The following is a 12,478-nucleotide window of genomic DNA, read 5'->3' on the forward strand; positions in this document are numbered from 1 at the left end:
ATTAACTTTAAGGATGGTAAACTCCTGACAACAACGACCACCTCATTAACTTTAAGGATGGTAAACTCATGACAACAACGACCACCTCATTAACTTTAAGGATGGTAAACTCATGACAACAACGAACACCTCATTAACTTTAAGGATGGTAAACTCCTGACAACAACGACCACCTCATTAACTTTAAGGATGGTAAACTCATGACAACAACGACCACCTCATTAACTTTAAGGATGGTAAACTCATGACAACAACGACCACCTCATTAACTTTAAGGATGGTAAACTCATGACAACAACGAACACCTCATTAACTTTAAGGATGGTAAACTCCTGACAACAACGACCACCTCATTAACTTTAAGGATGGTAAACTCCTGACAACAACGAACACCTCATTAACTTTAAGGATGGTAAACTCATGACAACAACGAACACCTCATTAACTTTAAGGATGGTAAACTCCTGACAACAACGACCACCTCATTAACTTGAAGGATGGTAAACTCATGACAACAACGAACACCTCATTAACTTTAAGGATGGTAAACTCCTGACAACAACGACCACCTCATTAACTTTAAGGATGGTAAACTCATGACAACAACGACCACCTCATTAACTTTAAGGATGGTAAACTCCTGACAACAACGAACACCTCATTAACTTTAAGGATGGTAAACTCCTGACAACAACGAACACCTCATTAACTTTAAGGATGGTAAACTCCTGACAACAACGACCACCTCATTAACTTTAAGGATGGTAAACTCCTGACAACAACGAACACCTCATTAACTTTAAGGATGGTAAACTCCTGACAACAACGAACACCTCATTAACTTTAAGGATGGTAAACTCCTGACAACAACGACCACCTCATTAACTTTAAGGATGGTAAACTCCTGACAACAACGAACACCTCATTAACTTTAAGGATGGTAAACTCCTGACAACAACGACCACCTCATTAACTTTAAGGATGGTAAACTCATGACAACAACGACCACCTCATTAACTTTAAGGATGGTAAACTCATGACAACAACGAACACCTCATTAACTTTAAGGATGGTAAACTCCTGACAACAACGACCACCTCATTAACTTTAAGGATGGTAAACTCATGACAACAACGACCACCTCATTAACTTTAAGGATGGTAAACTCATGACAACAACGACCACCTCATTAACTTTAAGGATGGTAAACTCCTGACAACAACGACCACCTCATTAACTTTAAGGATGGTAAACTCATGACAACAACGACCATCTCATTAACTTTAAGGATGGTAAACTCATGACAACAACGAACACCTCATTAACTTTAAGGATGGTAAACTCATGACAACAACGACCACCTCATTAACTTTAAGGATGGTAAACTCATGACAACAACGACCACCTCATTAACTTTAAGGATGGTAAACTCATGACAACAACGACCACCTCATTAACTTTAAGGATGGTAAACTCCTGCCAACAACGAACACCTCATTAACTTTAAGGATGGTAAACTCCTGACAACAACGACCACCTCATTAACTTTAAGGATGGTAAACTCCTGACAACAACGACCACCTCATTAACTTTAAGGATGGTAAACTCATGACAACAACGACCACCTCATTAACTTTAAGGATGGTAAACTCATGACAACAACGACCACCTCATTAACTTTAAGGATGGTAAACTCATGACAACAACGACCACCTCATTAACTTTAAGGATGGTAAACTCATGACAGCAACGAACACCTCATTAACTTTAAGGATGGTAAACTCATGACAACAACGAAAACCTCATTAACTTTAAGGATGGTAAACTCCTGACAACAACGACCACCTCATTAACTTTAAGGATGGTAAACTCCTGACAACAACGAACACCTCATTAACTTTAAGGATGGTAAACTCCTGACAGCAACGACCACCTCATTAACTTTAAGGATGGTAAACTCATGACAGCAACGACCACCTCATTAACTTTAAGGATGGTAAACTCATGACAACAACGACCACCTCATTAACTTTAAGGATGGTAAACTCATGACAACAACGACCACCTCATTAACTTTAAGGATGGTAAACTCATGACAGCAACGACCACCTCATTAACTTTAAGGATGGTAAACTCATGACAACAACGACCACCTCATTAACTTTAAGGATGGTAAACTCATGACAACAACGACCACCTCATTAACTTTAAGGATGGTAAACTCATGACAACAACGACCACCTCATTAACTTTAAGGATGGTAAACTCATGACAACAACGACCACCTCATTAACTCTAAGGATGGTAAACTCATGACAACAACGACCACCTCATTAACTCTAAGGATGGTAAACTCATGACAGCAACGAACACCTCATTAACTTTAAGGATGGTAAACTCCTGACAACAACGAACACCTCATTAACTTTAAGGATGGTAAACTCCTGACAACAACGAACACCTCATTAACTTTAAGGATGGTAAACTCCTGACAACAACGAACACCTCATTAACTTTAAGGATGGTAAACTCCTGACAACAACGAACACCTCATTAACTTTAAGGATGGTAAACTCCTGACAACAACGACCACCTCATTAACTTTAAGGATGGTAAACTCATGACAACAACGACCACCTCATTAACTTTAAGGATGGTAAACTCATGACAACAACGAACACCTCATTAACTTTAAGGATGGTAAACTCCTGACAACAACGACCACCTCATTAACTTTAAGGATGGTAAACTCATGACAACAACGACCACCTCATTAACTTTAAGGATGGTAAACTCATGACAACAACGACCACCTCATTAACTTTAAGGATGGTAAACTCCTGACAACAACGACCACCTCATTAACTTTAAGGATGGTAAACTCAAGACAACAACGACCATCTCATTAACTTTAAGGATGGTAAACTCATGACAACAACGAACACCTCATTAACTTTAAGGATGGTAAACTCCTGACAACAACGACCACCTCATTAACTTTAAGGATGGTAAACTCATGACAACAACGACCACCTCATTAACTTTAAGGATGGTAAACTCATGACAACAACGACCACCTCATTAACTTTAAGGATGGTAAACTCATGACAACAACGACCACCTCATTAACTTTAAGGATGGTAAACTCCTGCCAACAACGAACACCTCATTAACTTTAAGGATGGTAAACTCCTGACAACAACGACCACCTCATTAACTTTAAGGATGGTAAACTCATGACAACAACGAACACCTCATTAACTTTAAGGATGGTAAACTCATGACAACAACGACCACCTCATTAACTTTAAGGATGGTAAACTCATGACAACAACGACCACCTCATTAACTTTAAGGATGGTAAACTCATGACAGCAACGAACACCTCATTAACTTTAAGGATGGTAAACTCATGACAACAACGAAAACCTCATTAACTTTAAGGATGGTAAACTCATGACAACAACGAAAACCTCATTAACTCTAAGGATGGTAAACTCATGACAACAACGACCACCTCATTAACTTTAAGGATGGTAAACTCCTGACAACAACGACCACCTCATTAACTTTAAGGATGGTAAACTCATGACAGCAACGAACACCTCATTAACTTTAAGGATGGTAAACTCATGACAACAACGAAAACCTCATTAACTCTAAGGATGGTAAACTCATGACAACAACGACCACCTCATTAACTTTAAGGATGGTAAACTCCTGACAACAACGAACACCTCATTAACTTTAAGGATGGTAAACTCCTGACAACAACGAACACCTCATTAACTTTAAGGATGGTAAACTCCTGACAACAACGACCACCTCATTAACTTTAAGGATGGTAAACTCCTGACAACAACGAACACCTCATTAACTTTAAGGATGGTAAACTCATGACAGCAACGACCACCTCATTAACTTTAAGGATGGTAAACTCATGACAACAACGACCACCTCATTAACTTTAAGGATGGTAAACTCATGACAACAACGACCACCTCATTAACTTTAAGGATGGTAAACTCATGACAGCAACGACCACCTCATTAACTTTAAGGATGGTAAACTCATGACAACAACGACCACCTCATTAACTTTAAGGATGGTAAACTCATGACAACAACGACCACCTCATTAACTTTAAGGATGGTAAACTCATGACAGCAACGAACACCTCATTAACTTTAAGGATGGTAAACTCATGACAACAACGACCACCTCATTAACTTTAAGGATGGTAAACTCATGACAACAACGACCACCTCATTAACTCTAAGGATGGTAAACTCATGACAACAACGACCACCTCATTAACTTTAAGGATGGTAAACTCATGACAGCAACGAACACCTCATTAACTTTAAGGATGGTAAACTCCTGACAACAACGACCACCTCATTAACTTTAAGGATGGTAAACTCATGACAACAACGACCACCTCATTAACTTTAAGGATGGTAAACTCATGACAGCAACGAACACCTCATTAACTTTAAGGATGGTAAACTCATGACAACAACGAAAACCTCATTAACTCTAAGGATGGTAAACTCATGACAACAACGACCACCTCATTAACTCTAAGGATGGTAAACTCATGACAACAACGACCACCTCATTAACTTTAAGGATGGTAAACTCATGACAGCAACGAACACCTCATTAACTTTAAGGATGGTAAACTCATGACAACAACGAACACCTCATTAACTCTTAGGATGGTAAACTCATGACAACAACGACCACCTCATTAACTTTAAGGATGGTAAACTCATGACAGCAACGAACACCTCATTAACTTTAAGGATGGTAAACTCCTGACAACAACGACCACCTCATTAACTTTAAGGATGGTAAACTCATGACAACAACGACCACCTCATTAACTTTAAGGATGGTAAACTCATGACAACAACGAACACCTCATTAACTTTAAGGATGGTAAACTCATGACAACAACGAACACCTCATTAACTTTAAGGATGGTAAACTTATGACAGCAACGAACACCTCATTAACTTTAAGGATGGTAAACTCATGACAACAACGAACACCTCATTAACTCTAAGGATGGTAAACTCATGACAACAACGACCACCTCATTAACTTTAAGGATGGTAAACTCATGACAGCAACGAACACCTCATTAACTTTAAGGATGGTAAACTCCTGACAACAACGACCACCTCATTAACTTTAAGGATGGTAAACTCATGACAACAACGACCACCTCATTAACTTTAAGGATGGTAAACTCATGACAGCAACGAACACCTCATTAACTTTAAGGATGGTAAACTCATGACAACAACGAAAACCTCATTAACTCTAAGGATGGTAAACTCATGACAACAACGACCACCTCATTAACTTTAAGGATGGTAAACTCATGACAACAACGACCACCTCATTAACTTTAAGGATGGTAAACTCATGACAACAACGAACACCTCATTAACTTTAAGGATGGTAAACTGATGACAACAACGACCACCTCATTAACTTTAAGGATGGTAAACTGATGACAACAACGACCACCTCATTAACTTTAAGGATGGTAAACTCCTGACAACAACGACCACCTCATTAACTTTAAGGATGGTAAACTCATGACAACAACGACCACCTCATTAACTTTAAGGATGGTAAACTGATGACAACCACGAACACCTCATTAACTTTAAGGATGGTAAACTCATGACAACAACATTTAAAAAATACCATTGAATCATCAGCCACAAATTTAGGCAGTACAACAGAATGCAATTTTGATATTTCATTTTTTAATTACCACTTGCTAAATCATTGTAAAAAAATATGATGAATTGCTGACACTTTTTTATGCCTTAAATGTTTGTCTGTGATCCACCTACACGTGTCGTTGTCTTCCCTTCTTAAGAAGTTATTAATGTTAACATCTGACATATTTGATAAAGTCTATCTCTGCCTCGCCTTAAACCTCTATATTTCCTCTTCTGATAGTTATCCGTGACGAGCTCTGTTAGATTTGTTGTTGTTTTGGTGACCTTGTTGTTACCTTGCGATGATTTCGGGGCTCAACGTCTCCACGGCCCGGTCCTCGACCAGGTCTCTCTATTGCTGGACTGGTCAACCTGGCTGTTGGACGCGGCTGATCGAAGCCATATAATATACAAATAATTAAAGAAGATTACACACAGTATATATCCATACATAACATTCTACCCCTTACCTAAAATATACCAATTATATAATATATACCCATTACGTAGAATATACCCATTACGTAAAATATACCCATTACGTAGAATATACCCATTATATAATATATTCCCATTACATAATATATTCGAATCATGTAATATTCCATTAAATAATATTCCGCTTAAGTAATATATTCCCAATATTCTGTAATTTAAAAACTAAATGAATTTATATATGTATATCACATTCAGTTTGAAATGCCAAAGGTAATAAAGATATAGTCACCTTATCCAGAAACACCGATGAAAACATTTATAGAAAACTTTAGCCGTGTCAGTAAAATATTATTAAAAGTTTTCTTGTGTGAAGTTACCATTTAGCAGCACGGGGACCCGGGTGTGTGAGGAAACACCACACACACACACACAGCACGGGGACCCGGGTGTGTGAGGAAACACCACACACACACACACAGCACGGGGACCCGGGTGTGTGAGGAAACACCACACACACACACACAGCACGGGGACCCGGGTGTGTGAGGAAACACCACACACACACACACAGCACGGGGACCCGGGTGTGTGAGGAAACACCACACACACACACACAGCACGGGGACCCGGGTGTGTGAGGACACACCACACACACACACACAGCACGGGGACCCGGGTGTGTGAGGAAACACCACACACACACACAGCACGGGGACCCGGGTGTGTGAGGAAACACCACACACACACACACAGCACGGGGACCCGGGTGTGTGAGGAAACACCACACACACACACAGCACGGGGACCCGGGTGTGTGAGGAAACACCACACACACACACAGCACGGGGACCCGGGTGTGTGAGGAAACACCACACACACACACACAGCACGGGGACCCGGGTGTGTGAGGAAACACCACACACACACACAGCACGGGGACCCGGGTGTGTGAGGAAACACCACACACACACACAGCACGGGGACCCGGGTGTGTGAGGAAACACCACACACACACACAGCACGGGGACCCGGGTGTGTGAGGAAACACCACACACACACACAGCACGGGGACCCGGGTGTGTGAGGAAACACCACACACACACACAGCACGGGGACCCGGGTGTGTGAGGAAACACCACACACACACACAGCACGGGGACCCGGGTGTGTGAGGAAACACCACACACACACACACAGCACGGGGACCCGGGTGTGTGAGGAAACACCACACACACACACACAGCACGGGGACCCGGGTGTGTGAGGAAACACCACACACACACACACAGCACGGGGACCCGGGTGTGTGAGGAAACACCACACACAACACACAGCACGGGGACCCGGGTGTGTGAGGAAACACCACACACACACACACAGCACGGGGACCCGGGTGTGTGAGGAAACACCACACACACACACAGCACGGGGACCCGGGTGTGTGAGGAAACACCACACACACACACAGCACGGGGACCCGGGTGTGTGAGGAAACACCACACACACACACACAGCACGGGGACCCGGGTGTGTGAGGAAACACCACACACACACACAGCACGGGGACCCGGGTGTGTGAGGAAACACCACACACACACACACAGCACGGGGACCCGGGTGTGTGAGGAAACACCACACACACACACAGCACGGGGACCCGGGTGTGTGAGGAAACACCACACACACACACAGCACGGGGACCCGGGTGTGTGAGGAAACACCACACACACACACACAGCACGGGGACCCGGGTGTGTGAGGAAACACCACACACACACACAGCACGGGGACCCGGGTGTGTGAGGAAACACCACACACACACACAGCACGGGGACCCGGGTGTGTGAGGAAACACCACACACACACACACAGCACGGGGACCCGGGTGTGTGAGGAAACACCACACACACACACAGCACGGGGACCCGGGTGTGTGAGGAAACACCACACACACACACACAGCACGGGGACCCGGGTGTGTGAGGAAACACACACACACACACACAGCACGGGGACCCGGGTGTGTGAGGAAACACCACACACACACACAGCACGGGGACCCGGGTGTGTGAGGAAACACCACACACACACACACAGCACGGGGACCCGGGTGTGTGAGGAAACACCACACACACACACAGCACGGGGACCCGGGTGTGTGAGGAAACACCACACACACACACAGCACGGGGACCCGGGTGTGTGAGGAAACACCACACACACACACAGCACGGGGACCCGGGTGTGTGAGGAAACACCACACACACACACAGCACGGGGACCCGGGTGTGTGAGGAAACACCACACACACACACAGCACGGGGACCCGGGTGTGTGAGGAAACACCACACACACACACAGCACGGGGACCCGGGTGTGTGAGGAAACACCACACACACACACACAGCACGGGGACCCGGGTGTGTGAGGAAACACCACACACACACACAGCACGGGGACCCGGGTGTGTGAGGAAACACCACACACACACACACAGCACGGGGACCCGGGTGTGTGAGGAAACACCACACACCACACACACAGCACGGGGACCCGGGTGTGTGAGGAAACACCACACACACACACAGCACGGGGACCCGGGTGTGTGAGGAAACACCACACACACACACACAGCACGGGGACCCGGGTGTGTGAGGAAACACCACACACACACACAGCACGGGGACCCGGGTGTGTGAGGAAACACCACACACACACACAGCACGGGGACCCGGGTGTGTGAGGAAACACCACACACACACACAGCACGGGGACCCGGGTGTGTGAGGAAACACCACACACACACACAGCACGGGGACCCGGGTGTGTGAGGACACACCACACACACACACAGCACGGGGACCCGGGTGTGTGAGGAAACACCACACACACACACAGCACGGGGACCCGGGTGTGTGAGGAAACACCACACACACACACACAGCACGGGGACCCGGGTGTGTGAGGAAACACCACACACACACACACAGCACGGGGACCCGGGTGTGTGAGGAAACACCACACACACACACACAGCACGGGGACCCGGGTGTGTGAGGAAACACCACACACACACAGCACGGGGACCCGGGTGTGTGAGGAAACACCACACACACACACAGCACGGGGACCCGGGTGTGTGAGGAAACACCACACACACACACACAGCACGGGGACCCGGGTGTGTGAGGAAACACCACACACACACACACAGCACGGGGACCCGGGTGTGTGAGGAAACACCACACACACACACACAGCACGGGGACCCGGGTGTGTGAGGAAACACCACACACACACACAGCACGGGGACCCGGGTGTGTGAGGAAACACCACACACACACACAGCACGGGGACCCGGGTGTGTGAGGAAACACCACACACACACACACAGCACGGGGACCCGGGTGTGTGAGGAAACACCACCACACACACACATGCACGGGGACCCGGGTGTGTGAGGAAACACCACACACAACACACACAGCACGGGGACCCGGGTGTGTGAGGGAAACACACACACACACACACAGCAACGGGGACCCGGGTGTGTGAGGAACACCACCACACACACACAGCACGGGGACCCGGGTGTGTGAGGAACACCACACACACACACACACAGCACGGGGACCCGGGTGTGTGAGGAAACACCACACACACACACAGCACGGGGACCCGGGTGTGTGAGGAAACACCAGACACACACACAGCACGGGGACCCGGGTGTGTGAGGAAACACCACACACACACACACAGCACGGGGACCCGGGTGTGTGAGGAAACACCACACACACACACACAGCACGGGGACCCGGGTGTGTGAGGACACACCACACACCACACACAGCACGGGGACCCGGTGTGTGAGGAAACACCACACACACACACACAGCACGGGACCCGGGTGTGTGAGGAAACACCACACCACACACACAGCACGGGGACCCGGGTGTGTGAGGAAACACCACACACACACACACAGCACGGGGACCCGGGTGTGTGAGGAACACACCACACACACACAGCACGGGGACCCGGGTGTGTGAGGATAACACACCAACACACACACACAGCACGGGAACCCGGGTGTGTGAGGAACACCACACACACACACACACAGCACGGGGACCCGGGTGTGTGAGGAAACACCACACACACACACAGCACGGGGACCCCGGGTGTGTGAGGAAACACCAGACACACACACAGCACGGGGACCCGGGTGTGTGAGGAAACACCACACACACACACACAGCACGGGGACCCGGGTGTGTGAGGAAACACACCAGCCACACACACAGCACGGGGACCCGGGTGTGTGAGGAAACACCACACCACACACACAGCACGGGGACCCGGGTGTGTGAGGAAACACCACACACACACACAGCACGGGGACACCGGGTGTGTGAGGAAACATCCACACACACACAGCACGGGGACCCGGGTGTTGTGAAGGAAACCAACACACACACACACACAGCACGGGGACCCGGGTGTGTGAGGAACACACACACACACACACAGCACGGGGACCCGGGTGTGTGAGGAACACCACACACACACACAGCACGGGGACCCGGGTGTGTGAGGAAACACCACCACACACACACAGCACGGGGACCCGGGTGTGTGAGGAAACACCACACACACACACACAGCACGGGGACCCGGGTGTGTGAGGAAACACCACACACACACACAGCACGGGGACCCGGGTGTGTGAGGAAACACCACACACACACACACAGCACGGGGACCCGGGTGTGTGAGGAAACACCACACACACACACAGCACGGGGACCCGGGTGTGTGAGGAAACACCACACACACACACACAGCACGGGGACCCGGGTGTGTGAGGAAACACCACACACACACACAGCACGGGGACCCGGGTGTGTGAGGAAACACCACACACACACACACAGCACGGGGACCCGGGTGTGTGAGGAAACACCACACACACACACAGCACGGGGACCCGGGTGTGTGAGGAAACACCACACACACACACACAGCACGGGGACCCGGGTGTGTGAGGAAACACCACACACACACACAGCACGGGGACCCGGGTGTGTGAGGAAACACCACACACACACACACAGCACGGGGACCGGGTGTGTGAGGAAACACCACACACACACACAGCACGGGGACCCGGGTGTGTGAGGAAACACCACACACACACACACAGCACGGGGACCCGGGTGTGTGAGGAAGACACCACACACACACACACAAGCACGGGGACCCGGGTGTGTGAGGAAACACCACACACACACACAGCACGGGGACCCGGGTGTGTGAGGAAACACCACACACACACACACGCACGGGGACCCGGGTGTGTGAGGAAACACCCACACACACACACACAGCACGGGGACCCGGGTGTGTGAGGAAACACCACACACACACACAGCACGGGGACCCGGGTGTGTGAGGAAACACCACACACACACACAGCACGGGGACCCGGGTGTGTGAGGAAACACCACACACACACACAGCACGGGGACCCGGGTGTGTGAGGAAACACCACACACACACACAGCACGGGGACCCGGGTGTGTGAGGAAACACCACACACACACACAGCACGGGGACCCGGGTGTGTGAGGAAACACCACACACACACACAGCACGGGGACCCGGGTGTGTGAGGAAACACCACACACACACACAGCACGGGGACCCGGGTGTGTGAGGAAACACCACACACACACACACAGCACGGGGACCCGGGTGTGTGAGGAAACACCACACACACCACACAGCACGGGGACCCGGGTGTGTGAGGAAACACCACACACACACACAGCACGGGGACCCGGGTGTGTGAGGAAACACCACACACACACACAGCACGGGGACCCGGGTGTGTGAGGACACACCACACACACACACACAGCACGGGGACCCGGGTGTGTGAGGAAACACCACACACACACACACAGCACGGGGACCCGGGTGTGTGAGGAAACCCACACACACACACACAGCACGGGGGACCCGGGTGTGTGAGGAAACACCACACACACACACAGCACGGGGACCCGGGTGTGTGAGGAAACACCACACACACACACACAGCACGGGGACCCGGGTGTGTGAGGAAACACCACACACACACACACAGCACGGGGACCCGGGTGTGTGAGGAAACACCAGACACACACACACAGCACGGGGACCCGGGTGTGTGAGGAAACACCAGCACACACACACAGCACGGGGACCCGGGTGTGTGAGGAAACACCACACACACACACACAGCACGGGGACCC

The sequence above is a fragment of the Procambarus clarkii genome, chromosome 9, assembly GCF_040958095.1.
Source record: "Procambarus clarkii isolate CNS0578487 chromosome 9, FALCON_Pclarkii_2.0, whole genome shotgun sequence".
Taxonomy (NCBI): domain Eukaryota; kingdom Metazoa; phylum Arthropoda; class Malacostraca; order Decapoda; family Cambaridae; genus Procambarus; species Procambarus clarkii.